This window comes from Schistocerca gregaria, chromosome 1, assembly GCF_023897955.1.
Source record: "Schistocerca gregaria isolate iqSchGreg1 chromosome 1, iqSchGreg1.2, whole genome shotgun sequence".
Taxonomy (NCBI): domain Eukaryota; kingdom Metazoa; phylum Arthropoda; class Insecta; order Orthoptera; family Acrididae; genus Schistocerca; species Schistocerca gregaria.
In genome coordinates this window covers 730,014,730-730,030,989 of record NC_064920.1, presented here as the reverse complement: position 1 = coordinate 730,030,989, position 16,260 = coordinate 730,014,730, and the positions used below count along the sequence as shown (strand labels likewise).

Sequence of the window (16,260 nt, the reverse complement as noted above, 5' to 3'; positions counted from 1 at the left end):
AATACAAAAATTTTATTTTTTCTACTTAATTTTTTTTTCTAATTTGGAAAATCAGAGAATGCGAACTTCTTTGTTATATTACCAGATACAACTGATACATGAACAATATCTTCTCTGCTCTAGCTACATGTGTTGTGTAAATATTTGTTTCTAAAATTTAAAAAAAAAATCACATTTTTATTAGTTTTTATGAATTATATGCTCGAAAACCCTGATCACAAAACTTGTTAAAATTGCACAATTTATTGTTTGGTTAACATTTTAGTAGTTACTGCAATCAAATAGGGAAATATTTTGCTGTGTAAAGTGTTAATACTTTGTAAAATATCATGATTGATTTTCTAGTGTAAAATATGAATGTTGGTGACACTGTTTCCAACTTTCTTCTGTTTATAGCAAATGAGTGAGAACTTCCACATGACTCATACTGCATAAAGTTTTGTGTCCGAATTTAACTTCTTCTAAGATTCAAAGTCAGTTAGAAAATACAGTAGTGAAAGGGAAAGGAGTATGGAATATGAAAAAGCCACAAGATACAGGTATTTAAGAAAAGTGAAAAACACAATTGTTGGAAATCTGTCAGAGGTATCGCAAAAATATGTTGGTCCTCATGTTACAGTGTTACCATCACATTCACTGTGCAGCAATTGCTATACTCACTACAAGATGAAATTCAGTGATAATCCATTTGAATGATCACCATCACGGGAGTGCAAAACTAATGAAGGCACTGCAGATGTTTATATTCTTAGGTGTGAAGTAGCTAACGCACTGAATGCTATTTCTGTTGTAACCCCCAATATATCCCTCCTTAAGTTCCCAAGCAAGATAAGAAGCATACGAAGAAAATGGTTATGTAAAAAGGTAAGTGGAAGAATTTTAAACAAGTTTTATGCAAGCAACATCTTCAAATCTTTGTGAAGTATATAACGCTGATGCACTTGGCGCAGAACCTAAAGACAATGACGTGCGTCCAATATGATGTGTGGTTTCAAACTGTAACCACTGCCATCTCGGCAGCCACCTATACTGAGAAGGTACAATTACTGACTCTGATATCCATTCAAGCAGCAGATACAGAATTACATCTCAACTGCCTCACATCACTAATTCAAAAAGCTCATAAAATACAGAATAAAAAAGGTACTTGAGTATGCCCAGATAACAACTATGGGCATCCATTGCAAGATGATACATTTAATTTTTGTCCTGGCTATTATGCTGTAGTTGAATTCATTTAGACATAAAACCAAACGTCTCGTCCCCATCCGCAGAGGACATTTTCAAGGAGGATTGTAGCTTCTTTGAATGTCTGATTCACACCCTTACCCGCTACTGTCTAGAGCAAAATTCCACTACTGCATGCTTCCAAGCAGTTGCGTTACATCTTGTGTTTTGAATTCGTGAGCACAACTGGCCATTGTCTACTGCTTTTGTCCGCTTTTGCTATCATCCCACAGTGGAAGCCTTGTACAAATCCTCTACAGCACCAGAATCCAGATGTCATTCAATTTCACACCCTCCTCCTTCCTATTGATATTCCTAGGGTGTTTTACAATCTCTTTGGCCTCTCTGTACAAACTTTAATGGTATCCGTTTGTGGCTGGCAGTACTTGAGCCATAGCAAAATGAATGCAGCATGTCCTGTAACAGCAGATCTGTCATGTCTGCTCTTCTGAATTGCCCTTGTGCTCTTCTAGTTGTTGGTTGGTCGTTCTTTTTATAATACCTACATACAGCTCACCAAAACTACACGGAATCTACAAATTCCTGATTTTCCAGAGGTTGGCAAGCATCCTTGGCTGATTTTAGGTGATCTTGTATCTTCTGAGTGGGTTTTTATATTACTGTGACATTCCACTTCTTCAAGTTTTTTCCTATGTGGTCAGTAATGAAATTAAGGAAAGGCTGTAAAACTTTTGATTTTATCATTGCTTGAGCATTGCTATGATTTCTATGCAGTGTTCTTAATGCTCTCTTCACCTCGGCAAAATAATAACCATTATTAAGCAATGCGCTGGTGAGCTGTTTTAATTCTTCATCAAGCAGCTCTGGTTCACATATTTTCCTTGCTCTATCTGCCAACATTTTTATGAGGCAGGAGTAAGATTAAATTTTCTTGATGCGCTAGTTTTCAAGAAAGAAGATGGTAGCTTGGGCCACATGGTTTACCAAAAACACATAACACAGACCTTTACCTACACTGGGATTATAATCACCCATGACAAAAGCACGGCATCATAAAAACGTTGCCGGATAGAGCAAGGAAAATCTGAAAACCAGAGCTTTATGATGCAGAATTAAAATATCTCACCAGTGCATTGATCAAGAATGGTTATTTGTTTGCTGAGATGAACAGACCATTAAGACCACCGCTTAACACTCACAGCAATGCTCAAGCGCCACTGAAACCAAAAGTTTTCCTGCCTGTCATTAAGGATGTTGCTGGCCGCATAGAAAATTTCTTGAAAAAGCTGAACATCCTGGTAATCTACAATCCCAGTTGGAGGGTACAAGGTCACCTAAAATCAGCCAAGGATGCTTGCCACCCGCTGGAAAATCAAGAATTTATAGGATTCCATGATAGTTGTGGGAAGGTGTACGTGACTACTACAAAAATAAGTCAAAAATCGACTAGAAGATCGTAAAAGCAATTGCAGAAGAGAGGGAGAGTGACAGATTAGCTGTTGTGGAACATGCTTTGCAGCCAGGAGACCACAACATTCATTTTGATGAGAAACATATCTCTTAATGAAAAAGAAGAACTCAAATTTAGAAACTGGTTTCACAAAATTCTACTCCTTATGACCAAAATGGGTAAAATACCAGCCAGTGAAGGAAATACGCATGTGTATTTACTGAACTAACTTGAAATTTATTTGTTTCGGCGTATGTTGTCTCGTGGGGAAGAAGTGCAGAGAGTTGGAGCTGACGCTTGTGTGTGTATGTCAAGAGTCACAAGATAAATGTTGGTTGTAGGAGTGTGCAAAGTGTTCTGGTGCTGAAGGGATGGTCGTTGAAGGAATGAGTCATAAAGGAGTACCTCATTATCATATCTGCAGGATTCAGAGACAGGCTGTAGCAGAGGTAAAATCAGCCACATCCCAGAATAATAACACATTAGTTTTTCATTTCGAGTTTGCTCAGAACTGTTCCTTTGCTTTGCAGAAGCAAGTTCAAAATTATCACTTGCACAGACCAGAAGTGTCAATATTCAAATGTGTTGCTCACTTCCTTGGAAAATCACACTGTTTTGCTGTTGCCACTGATGATATCTTACATGACAGTGCACATGCATGCTATGCTGTTGGCATGATAACTGATGACATTGCATCTGGAGGCCATGCATTTCCTAAACATGCATATGTGACTGATGGTGTAGTATCAAACAATGGAAAATCCAGGATGGAATCTAACAATACCAGAGAAGGAAAGTTGCTACTCACCATATAGCGGAGATGCCGAGTCGCAATAGGCACAACAAAAAGATTCACACAGTTAAAGCTTTCAGCCATTAAAGCCTTCATCAGCAGTAGACACACAAACACACACACACACACACACACACACACAAATGCAACCAGCACACACGTCTGCAGTCTCGAAGAGCTGAAACCACACTGCGAGCAGCAACACAAGTGCATGACGGGAGTGGTGACTGGATGGGGGTAAGGAGGAGGCTGGGGTGGGGAGGGGGAGGGATAGTATGGGGGGAGTGGCGGACAGTGAAGTGTTGCAGCTTAGGTGGAGGACGGGGAGGACGGGGGAGAAGGTGCAGGGGGGAGGGGGGGGGGGGGGGTAAGTAGCGGAAAGGAGAGAAATTAAAAGACTGGGTGTGGTGGTGAAATGATGGCTGTGTAGTGCTGGAATGGGAACAGGGAGAGGGCTGGATGGGTGAAGAAAGTGACTAACGAAGGTTGAGGCCAGGAGGGATACGGGAATGTAGGATGTATTGCAGGGAATTTCCCCACCTGCGCAATTCAGAAAAACTGGTGTTGGTGGGAAGGATCCATATGGCACAGGCTGTGAAACAGTCACTGAGATGAGGGATATCATGTTTGGCAGCAAGTTCAGCAACAGGATGGTCCACTTGTTTTTTTGGTCACAGTCTGTCAGTGGCCATTCATGTGGACAGACAGCTTATTAGATGTCATGCCTACATAGAATGCAGCACACTGGTTGCAGCGTAGGTAGTAAATACTTGACTGGTTTCACAGGTAGCCCTGCCTTTGATGGGATAGGTGATGTTAGTGACCAGACTGGAGTAGGTGGTAGTAGGAAGTTGTATGGGACAGGTCTTGCATCTAGGTCTATTACAGGGATATGAGCCATGAGGTAGGGATTGAGAGGACGGGTTGTGTAAGGATGGACGAGTATATTGTGTAGGTTCGGTGGACGGCGGAATACCATGGTAGGAGAGGTGGGAAGGATAGTGGGTAGGACATTTCTCATTTCAGGGCACGACAAGAGGTAATCAAAACCCTGGCGGACAATGTAATTCAGTTGCTCCAGTCCCGGATGGTACTCAGTTACGAGAGGAATGCTCCTCTGTGGCCAGACAGTGGGAGGTGGTGGGAGACTGGAAAGATAAGGCACGGGAGATTTGTTTTTGTACAAGGATTGTTATAACTGCGACCGAAACAGTCGCAGGGTTGAAGTGACGGAAAGCGCGGCAGGACCTGTGGAGCGGCCCATGAACAACAACACAATGGCAGAGGACGGACATGACCAACGAAGGATAGATGAACAACAACAAGATCGAAACAATGGAGTCACAAGGAAACTTAACAACCACGTCTACTCGTACACAGAACAAGAAAGTGCTATTGGCCACTGGAACCACATGTTCCACTGTGGCACCCTCACACTAAATGCAGGCCAGGAGGCGTGCACCGCCACAGCTTTTGGCGCGATGGTCCAGAGACCTCTTGGTCTTAGACGTCCATGGTGTCTGGCGGGGATTCAAATTCCGCGGCACGCGGTACCAGAGAATGGGAGGATAATTACGGTCAGTGAAGGCTTCAGTGAGACTCTCCGTATATTTAGAGAGGGACTGCTCGTCACTGCAGATGCGACGACAATGGGTGGCTAGGCTGTACGGAAGGGACTTCTTGGTATGAAACAGGTGGCAGCTGTCAAAGTGGAGGTATTGCTGGTGGTTAGTAGGTTTGATATGGATGGATGTACTGATGTAGCCATCTCTGAGACAGAGGTCAACATCTAGGAAGGTGGCTTGTTGGGCTGAGTAGGACCAGGTGAAGCAAATGGTGGAGAAGTTGTTGAGGAATGTGAATAAGTTGTCCTCGCCTTCAATACAGATAGCAAAGATGTCATTAATGAATCTGAACCAGGAGAGGGGGTTAGGATTCTGGGTTTTTAGGAAGGATTCCTCTAGATGGCCCACGAATAGGTTATCATAATAGGATGGTGCCATGTGGGTGCCCATAGTCGTACTGTGGATTTGTTTGTAGGTAATGCCTTCAAAGGAGAAGTAATTGTGGGTGAGAATATATTTGGTCATGGAGACTAGGAAGGAGGTGGTTGGTTTGGAATCCATAGGGCATCTGGAAAGGTAGTGCTCGATAGCAGTAAGGCCATGGGCATTATTAGGAATGTTAGTGTACAGGGAGGTGGCATCAATAGTGATGAGCAGGGCACCTGCGTTAAAGGGACAGGAACTGTGGAGAGTCAGTCGAGGAAATGGTTGGTGTCGTTTATATAGGAGGATAGGTTCTGGGTAATAGGTTGAAGGTGTTGGTCTACGAAAGCAGAGATTCTCTCAGTGGGGGCACAGTAACCAGCAACTGTCAGATACTTCCACCTACAAACCATGCCACAGTGATCCCATTCCAGTAATCCAGCAGGATCTCCAGTCACTACTCAAATCCTGAGGCCCATCACAGAACCTCTCCCCAGAGTCCATCTCTCTACTTACCCCTATCACTCCCCACACTCCCACCTTCTACGTGCTTCCGAAAGCACATAAACCCAACCAACTAGGACACCCCATTGTGGATCCTTCTATCACTCAACAGACTAATCTCATGAGGTTATCAGATATTTTAGAGAAAACCTCAGTTCACTTGTAATTAAGTTCCCCAATCATACTGTAATCATCAGTGGAGACTCCAATCATCCAACATTTAACGGGGAAAATTACGGTTTTCTTAGTGATGGGCATGATAAGGCATCCTGTGAAAGTTTACTAAATGCCTTTTCTGAAAACTACCTTGAACAAATAGTTAGGATCCCCACTCATTATGGAAATATCAAGTGATATTTGTGACTGGACTGAGGACTTTCTGGCAGGAAGGACACAGCATGTTATCTTGGATGGAGAGTCATCATCAGATGTAGAAGTAACTTCAGGTGTCTCCCAGGGAAGTGTGTTGGGATCCATTTTTATGTTGTATATTAATGATCTTGCAGATAATATTAATAGCAAAAACAGGCTTTTTGCAGATGGTGTAGTAATCTTTAGTGCAGTACTCTCTGAGAGAAGCTACATAAATATTCAGTCAGAACTTAATAAGATTCCAAAGCAGTGCAGAGATTGTCAAATTGCTCAAAATCTTCAGAAATATAAAACTGTGCACTTCACAAAAAGAAAAACAAATAGTATCCAAGGATTATAATATCAATTAGTCACAGTTGGAATTAGCCAACTCATACAAATACTGGGTGTAACACTTTGTAGGGGTATGAAGGTTCAGTTGTGGATAAAGCAGATGGCAGACTTTGGTTTATTGGTAGAATACTGGTGAAGTGGAAACAGTCGACAAAGGAGATTACTTGCAAAACACTTGTGCAACCCATCCTATAATAGTGCTCAAGTGTGTGGGACCCATACCAAACAAGAGTAAAGGGGGATACTGAATGTATGCAGAGAAGGGCAGCAAGAATGGTCACAGGTCTGTTTAATCTGTGAGAGAGAGTCACACAGACACTCAAGGAACTGAACTGGAAGACTCCTGAAGATATATGAAAACTATCTTGGAGAAATTCAACTAAGGAAGTTTCATGAAACTGCTTTCAGTGATTACACTAGGAATATACTACAACCCCTACATATCGTTTACATAGGTATCGTAATGATAAAATTATAATGATTACTGACCCCCCTCCCCATGAACTATGGACCTTGCCATTGGTGAGGACACTTGCGTGGCTCAGTGATACAGATAGCTGTAGCATAGGTGCAACAACAACGGAGAGGTATCTGTTGAGAGGCCAGACAAATGTGTGGTTCCTAAAGAGGGTCAGCAGCCTTTTCAGTAGTTGCAGAGGCAACAGTCTGGATGATTGACTGATCTGGCCTTGTAACACTAACCAAAACGGCCTTGCTGTGCTGGTACTGTGAACGGCTGAAAACAAGGGGAAACTATAGAGGTAATTTTTCCCAGGGCATGCAGCTTTACTGTATTGTGAAATGATGATGGCGTCCACTTGGGTAAATTAGTGTGGAGGTAAAATAGTACCCCATTCAGATCTCCGGGCGGGGACTACTCAAGAGGATGTCGTTATCAGGAGAAAAAAAAACTGGCATTCTACGGATCGGAGCGTGGAATGTCAGATCCCTTAATCGGGCCGGTAGGTTAGAAAATTTAAAAAGGGAAATGGAGAGGTTAAAGTTAGACATAGTGGGAATTAGTGAAGTTCAGTGGCAGGAGGAACAAAACTTCTGGTCAGGTGACTACAGGGTTATAAACACAAAATCAAATAGGGGTAATGCAGGAGTAGGTTTAATAATGAATAGGAAAATAGGAATGCGGGTAAGCTACTACAACCAGCATAGTGAACGTATTATAGTGGCCAAGATAGATACGAAGCCTACGCCTACTACAGTAGTACGAGTTTATATGCCAACTAGCTCTGCAGATGATGAAGAAATTGAAGAAATGTATGATGAGATAAAAGAAATTATTCAGGTAGTGAAGGGAGATGAAAATTTAATAGTCATGGGTGACTGGAATTCGTCAGTAGGAAAAGGGAGAGAAGGAAACATAGTAGGTGATTATGGATTGGGGGTAAGAAATGAAAGAGGAAGCCGTCTGGTAGAATTTTGCACAGAGCACAACTTCATCATAGTAGCTAACACTTGGTTCAAGAATCATGAAAGAAGGTTGTATTCATGGAAGAAACATGGAGATACTAAAAGGTTTTAGATAGATTATATAATGGTAAGACAGAGATTTAGGAACCAGATTTTAAGTTGTAAGACATTTCCAGGGGCAGATGTGGACTCTGACCACAATATACTTGTTATGAACTGTAGATTAAAACTGAAGAACCAGCAAAAAGGTGGGAATTTAAGGAGATGGGACCTGGATAAACTGAAAGAACCAGAGGTTGTACAGAGTTTCAGGGAGAGCATAAGGGAACAATTGACAAGAATGGGGGAAAGAAATAGAGTAGAAGAAGAATGAGTAGCTTTGAGGGATGAAGTAGTGAAGGGAGCAGAGGATCAAGTAGGTAAAAAGACAAGGGCTAGTACAAATCCTTGGGTAACAGAAGAAATATTGATTTTAATTGATGAAAGGAGAAAATATAAAAATGCAGTAAATGAAGCACCCAAAAGAGATCGACAGGAAGTGCAAAGTGGCTAAGCGGGGATGGCTAGAGGACAAATGTAAGGATGTAGAGGCTTATCTCACAAGGAGTGAGATAGATACTGCCTACAGGAAAATTGAAGAGACCTTTGGAGAAAAGAGAACTACTTGTATGATTATCAAGAGCTCAGATAGAAACTCAGTTCTAAGTAAAGAAAGGAAAGCAGAAAGGTGGAAGGAGTACATGGGGGGTCTATACAAGGGCAAAGTACTCGAGAACAATGTTATGGAAATGGAAGAGAATGTACACCCCTGGAAATTGAAATAAGAACACCGTGAATTCATTGGCCCAGGAAGGGGAAACTTTATTGACACATTCCTGGGGTCAGATACATCACATGATCACACTGACAGAACCAGAGGCACATAGACACAGGCAACAGAGCATGCACAATGTCGGCACTAGTACAGTGTATATCCACCTTTCGCAGCAATGCAGGCTGCTATTCTCCCATGGAGACGATCGTAGAGATGCTGGATGTAGTCCTGTGGAACGGCTTGCCATGCCATTTCCACCTGGCGCCTCAGTTGGACCAGCGTTAGTGCTGGACGTGCAGACCGTGTGAGACTACGCTTCATCCAGTCCCAAACATGCTCAATGGGGGACAGATCCGGAGGTCTTGCTGGCCAGGGTAGTTGACTTACACCTTCTAGAGCACGTTGGGTGGCACAGGATACATGCGGACGTGCATTGTCCTGTTGGAACAGCAAGTTCCCTTGCCGGTCTAGGAATGGTAGAACGATGGGTTCGATGACGGTTTGGATGTACCGTGCACTATTCAGTGTCCCCTCGACGATCACCAGACGTGTACGGCCAGTGTAGGAGATCGCTCCCCACACCATGATGCCTGGTGTTGGCCCTGTGTGCCTCGGTCGTATGCAGTCCTGATTGTGGCACTCACCTGCACGGCGCCAAACACACATACGTCCATCATTGGCACCAAGGCAGAAGCGACTCTCATCGCTGAAGACGACACGTCTCCATTCGTCCCTCCATTCACGCCTGTCGCGACACCACTGGAGGCGGGCTGCACGATATTGGCGCGTGAGCGGAAGACGGCCGAACGGTGTGCGGGACCGTAGCCCAGCTTCATGGAGACAGTTGCGAATCGTCCTCGCCGATACCCCAGGAGCAACAGTGTCCCTAATTTGCTGGGAAGTGGCGGTGCGGTCCCCTACGGCACTGCGTAGGATCCTACGGTCTTGGCGTGCATCCGTGCGTCGCTGCGGTCCGGTCCCAGGTCGACGGGCACGTGCACCTTCCGCCGACCACTGGCAACAACATCGATGTACTGTGGAGACCTCACGCCCCACGTGTTGAGCAATTCGGCAGTACGTCCACCCGGCCGCCAGCATGCCAACTATACGCCCTCGCTCAAAGTCCGTCAACTGCACATATGGTTCACGTCCACGCTGTCGCGGCATGCTACCAGTGTTAAAGACTGCGATGGAGCTCCGTTTCACGTCCACGCTGTCGCGGCATGCTACCAGTGTTAAAGACTGCGATGGAGCTCCGTATGCCACGGCAAACTGGCTGACACTGACGGCGGCGGTGCACAAATGCTGCGCAGCTAGCGCCATTTGACGGCCAACACCGCGGTTCCTGGTGTGTCCGCTGTGCCGTGCGTGTGATCATTGCTTGTACAGCCCTCTCGCAGTGTCCGGAGCAAGTATGGTGGGTCTGACACACCGGTGTCAATGTATTCTTTTTTCCATTTCCAGGACTGTAGATGAAGATGAAATGGGAGATATGATAGTGCGTGAAGAGTTTGGCAGAGCACTCGAAGACCTAAGTCGAAACAAGGCCCCTGGAGTATACATTCCATTAGAACTACTGGTAGCCTTGGGAGAGCCAGCACTGACAAAACTCTACTATCTGGTGAAATACCCTCAGACTTCAAGAAGAATATAATAATTCCAATCCCAAAGAAAGCAGGTGTTGACAGATGTGAAAATTACAGATCTAAGTCAAGGCTGCAAAATACAGGCGAATGGAAAAACTGGCAGGAGCTGACCTCGGGAAAGATCAGTTTGGATTCCGTAGAAATGTTGGAACACGTGAGGCAATATTGACCCTATGACTTATCTTAGAAGACAGATTAAGGAAAGGCTCACCTATGTTTCTAACATTTGTAGACTTAGAGAAAGCTTTTGACAATGTTGATTGGAATACTCTCTTTCAAGTTCTTAAGGTGGCATGGGTAAAATACAGGAAGCGAAAAGCTATTTACAATTTTTGCAGAAACCAGATGGCAGTTATAAGAATCGAGGGGCATGAAAGGGAAGCAGTGGTTGGGAAGGGAGTGAGACAGGGTTGTAGCCTCTCCCCGATGTTATTCAATCTGTATATTGAGCGAACACTGAAGGAAACAAAAGAAAAATTCGGAGTAGGAATTAAAATCCATGGAGAAGAAATAAAAACTTTGAGGTTCGCCGATGATATTGTAATTCGTCAGAGACAGCAAAGGACCTGGAAGAGCAGTAAAACGGAATGGATAGTGTCTTGAAAGGAGGGTATAAGACGAACATCAGCAAAAGCAAATCGGGGATAATGGAATGTACTCAAATTAAATCGGGTGATGCTGAGGGAATCAGATTAGAAAATGAGACACTTAAATCAGTAGATGAGTTTTGCTATTAGGGGAGCAAGATAACTGATGATGGTCGAAGTAGAGAGGATATAAAAAGTAGACTGGCAATGGCAAGGAAAGCATTTCTGAAGAAGAGAAATTTGTTAACATCGAGTATAGATTTAAGGGTCAGGAAGTCGTTTCTGAAAGTATTTGTACGGAGAGTAGCCATGTATGGAAGTGACACATGGACGATAAATAGCTTGGACAAGAAGAGAATAGAAGCTTTTGAAATGTGGTGCTACAGAAGGATGCTGAAGATTAGATGTGTAGATCACACAACTAATGAGGAGATATTGAATAGAAATGGGGAGAAGAGGAGTTTGTGGCAAAACTTGACTAGAAGACGGGATCGGTTGGTAGGACATGTTTTGAGGCATCAAGGGATCACCAATTTAGTACTGGAGGGCAGGGTGGAGGGTAAAAGTCTTAGAGCGAGACCAAGAGATGAATACGCTAAACAGATACAGAAGGATGTAGGTTGCAGTAGGTACTGGGAGATGAAGAAGCTTGCACAGGATAGAGTAGCATGGAGAGCTGCATGAAACCAGTCTCAGGACTGAAGACCATAACAACAACAACTGCACATACACAGTGGAATTCAAACAATCACTCTTCCCATGCTCCATTTGTAAACGGAACAGGAAGGAACCCTAATAAATGGTACAATGGCATATACACTCTGCCGAATATCTCACAGTGGTTTGCAGAGTAGGCCTTTAGATTTAGATGTAGAGTTCAGGCATTAATGCCACTGTTGACAGTTAGCAGTATTTCTATTCCATAATTTCTCAAGACAGTTAGCATCCCGTGACTGTTCATATTTTCAAAACACAATTCTGAAGTTTGCTAGAAGTTACAAACTTTCCATAGTTTACGTTCCAGATTAAAGATGAAAGCAAGCTCAGAAGTGTGTTAATCATATCTGATAATGCTGAGAACAATGTTTTTCCTAAAAATAATTTCAGATTTCTATTCCTTTCATTATGACATTTTCACAAATACAATTTAGACAGGTCCATAGCATTTTAGCAACTCACCAAAATTAAAATATTTTAGTTTTTTTGAGGTGTCATGTGGAACCTCAGCATGTATTTTTCAGAAATGCCTGGAATAATGATGTAACACATTCACTCTAGATCTGCACGATTTGAGATGAAATCACTCCGCTTGTTTCAGTGATGCTCTCTTTAATTAGCATGAATAGCAATATGCAATATAGTGATAGGAAGTTGTTAATATGGTGTAAAGACGAAGTTCACATGATTTTCTTGTCTTTTGTAAATTCATACCCTGACATATTTCACATCCCTGAATGTCCTCCTTATTGGCAGTATCAGCAGGACACTATGAGCCTTGAATGAGGAGGGGAAGAGATCAACAAATGTAATGGCCTTCTAACGGTAAGATCTTCAAAGAAAATCATGTATCATAGTTGCTTAAAACATAGTACAGCTGTTAAATGGATAAATTTCATGCTACAAATGTTCACGGTTTACCCACATATCGTGTCTCTAGGCTCCATCAAAAAGAATGACGTTAAAAAACGTGGTAAGAAGTCACAGCATATATTTAAAAAAAGACAAGCATTAACAAAATAAAAGAATACCATAAAAAGTTGTCTATATTATGTATTAACCATAAACAATCAATATCCACTTAGCACTGTTTATGTAAGTTTAAACTAGTACTTTCTAAATAAATGTACTACTAAGTAAAGGGCATGGGAAAGCTCCATCTTCCTTGGTTGTGTTAAAAAGGCAGTGATTTTAACTTCATTGTTAGTTGACTAAATTCTTATCTTTTATGTAAAATAGGTAAATCTGTTCATGTTCGTCTTATACCTCCTTTCAAGACACTGTCCGTTCCGTTGAACTGCTCTTCCAAGTCCTTTGCTGTCTTTGACAGAATTACCATTTCTTCTCCCTGGATTTTAATACCTAGTCCGAATTTTTCTTTCGTTTCCTTTACTACTTGCTCAATATACAGATTGAATAGCATCGGGGGAAGTCTACAACCCTGTCTCACTCCCTTCCAAACCACTGCTTCCCTTTCATGTCCCTCAACTCTTATAACTGCCATCTGCTTTCCGTACAAATTGTAAATAGCCTTTCGCTCCCTGTATTTTACCACTGCAACCTTCAGAATTTGAAGGAGAGTATTCCAGTCAACATTGTCAAAAGCCTTCTCCAAGTCTACAAATGCTAGAAATGAAGGTTTGTCTTTCCTTAATCTACCTTCTATGACAAGTTGTAGGGTCAGTATTGCCTCAAATGTTCCAACATTTCTACGGCATCCAAACTGATCTTCCCCGAGGTCGGCTTCCACCAGTTTTTCCATTTGTCTGTAAAGAATTCACGTTAGTATTTTGCAGCTGTACTTATTAAACTGATAGTTCACAAATTTCCACATCTGTCAACATCCGCATTCTATGGGATTGTAATTATTATATTCTTCTTGAAGTCTAAGGGAATTTCATCTGTCCCATACATCTTGCTCACCAGATGGTAGAGTTTTGTCAGGACTGGTTCTCCCACGGCCGTCAGTAGTTCCAATGGAATGTTGTCTACTCTGGGGACCTTGTTCCGACTCAGGTCTTTCTGTGCTCTGTCAAATTCTTCACGCAGTATCGTATCTTCCATTTCATCTTCATCTAAATCCTCTTCCATTTCCATAATATTGTCCTCAAGTACATCGCCCTTGTATAGACCCTCTATATACTCCTTCCACCATTCTGCTATCCTTCTTTAGTTAGAACTGTATTTCTATCTGAGCTCTTGATATTCATGCAAGTGATTTTCTTTTCTCCAAAGGTCTCTCTAATTTTCCTGTAGGCTGTATCTATCTTACCCCTCATGAGATAAGCATCTACAACCTTGCATTTGTCCTGTAGCCATGCCTGCTTAGCCATTTTGCACTTCCTGTCGATCTCATTTTTGAGACGTTTGTATTCCTTTTTGCCTGCTTCATTCACTGCATATTTGTATTTTCTCCTTTCATCAATTAAATTTAGTATCTTTTCTGTTACCCAAGGATTTCTACAAGCCCTCGTCTTTTTACCTACTTGATTCTCTGTTGCCTCCACTATTCCATTCCTCGAAGCTACCCATTCTTCTTCTACTGTATTTCTTTCCGCCATTCCTGTCAATTGTTCCCTTATGCTCTCCCTGAAACTCTGTACAACCTCTGGTTCTTTCAGTTTATCCAGGTCCCATCTCCTTAAATTCCCACCTTTTTGCTGGTTCTTCAGTTTTTATCTACAGTTCATAACAAGTATATTGTGGTCAGAGTCCACATCTGCCCCTGGAAATGTCTTACAACTTAAAATCTGGTTCCTAAATCTCTGTCTTACCATTATATACTCTATCTGAAACCTTTTAGTATCTCCAGGTTTCTTCCATGTATACAACCTTCTTTCGTGATTCTTGAACCAAGTGTTAGCTATTATGATGAAGTTGTGCTCTGTGCAAAATTCTACCAGACGGCTTCCTCTTTCATTTCTTACCCCCAATCCATAACCACCTACTATGTTTCCTTCTCTCCCTTTTCCTACTGACGAATTCCAGTCACCCATGACTATTAAATTTTCATCTCCCTTCACTACCTGAATTAACTTCTTTTATCTCATCATACATTACATCAATTTCTTCATCATCTGCAGAGCTAGTTGGCATATAAACTTGTACTACAGTAGTAGGCATGGGCTTCGTGTATCTTGGTCGTAATAATGCGTTCACTATGCTGTTTGTAGTAGCTTACCCGCACTCCTATTTTCCTATTCATTATTAAAGCTACTCCTGCATTACCCCTATTTGATTATGTATTTATAACCCTGTATTCACCTGACCAAAAGTCTTGTTCCTCCTGCCATCGAACTTCACTAATTCTCAATATATCTAACTATAACTTATCCATTTCCCTTTTTAAATTTTCTAACCTACCTGCCCGATTAAGGGATCTGACATACCACGCTCCGATCCATAGAACGCCAGTTTTCTCTCTCCTGATAACGATGTCCTCTTGAGTATTCCCCACCCGGAGATCTGAATGGGGGACTATTTTACCTCCGAAATATTTTACCCAAGAGGACACCATCATCATTTAACCATACAGTAAAGCTGCATGCCCTCAGGAAAAATTACAGCTGTAGTTTCCCCATGCTTTCAGCCATTCGCAGTACCACAACAGTAAGGCCATTTTGGTTAGTGTTAGAAGGCCAGATCAGTCAATCATCCAGACTGTTCCCCCTGCAACTACTGAAAAGGCTGCTGCCCCTCTTCAGGAACCACATGTTTGTCTGGCCTCTCAACAGATACCCCTTCGATGAGGTTGCACCTACAGTACGGCTATCTGTATCGTTGAGGCGCGCTGAGGGAATGAGACACTTAAAAGTAGTAAAGGAGTTTTGCTATTTGGGGAGCAAAATAACTGACGATGGTCGAAGCAGAGAGGATATAAAATGTAGACTGTCAAGGGCAAGGAAAGCTATTCTGAAGAAGAGAAATTTGTTAACATCGAGTATTGATTTCAGTGTCAGGAAGTCCTTTTTTCAAAGTATGGAGTGTAGCCATGTATGTAAGTGAAACATGGACGATAAATAGTTTGGACAAGAAGAGAATAGAAGCTTTCAAAATGTGGTGCTACAGAAGAATGCTGAAGATTGGATGGATAGATCAGGTAACTAGTGAGGAGGTATTGAATAGAAATGGGGAAAAGAGTAGTTTGTGGCACAACTTGACTAGAAGAAGGGATCAGTCGGTAGAACATGTTCTGAGGCATCAAGGGCTCACCAATTTAGTACTGGAGGGCAGCGTGGAGGGTAAAAATCGTAGAGGGAGACAAAGAGATGAATACACTAAGCAGATTCAGAAGGATGTAGGTTGCAGTAGGTACTGTGAGATGAAGAAGCTTGCACAGGATAGAGTAGCATGGTGCGTTGCATCAAACCAGTCTCAGAACTGAACACCCCAAAAACAACAACAGGTAAATCTGTGGGCGAATTGTTTACTTTCTGACAAACA

General features: G+C 42.4%; 1 protein-coding gene across 2 annotated transcripts in view; it reads right to left on the bottom strand.

The window, feature by feature from the left end:
- LOC126267072 (mannose-6-phosphate isomerase-like) overlaps positions 1 to 16,260 on the bottom strand; it is a 100,823-nt gene that overhangs the window by 83,964 nt on the left and 599 nt on the right. The window lies entirely within an intron of this gene.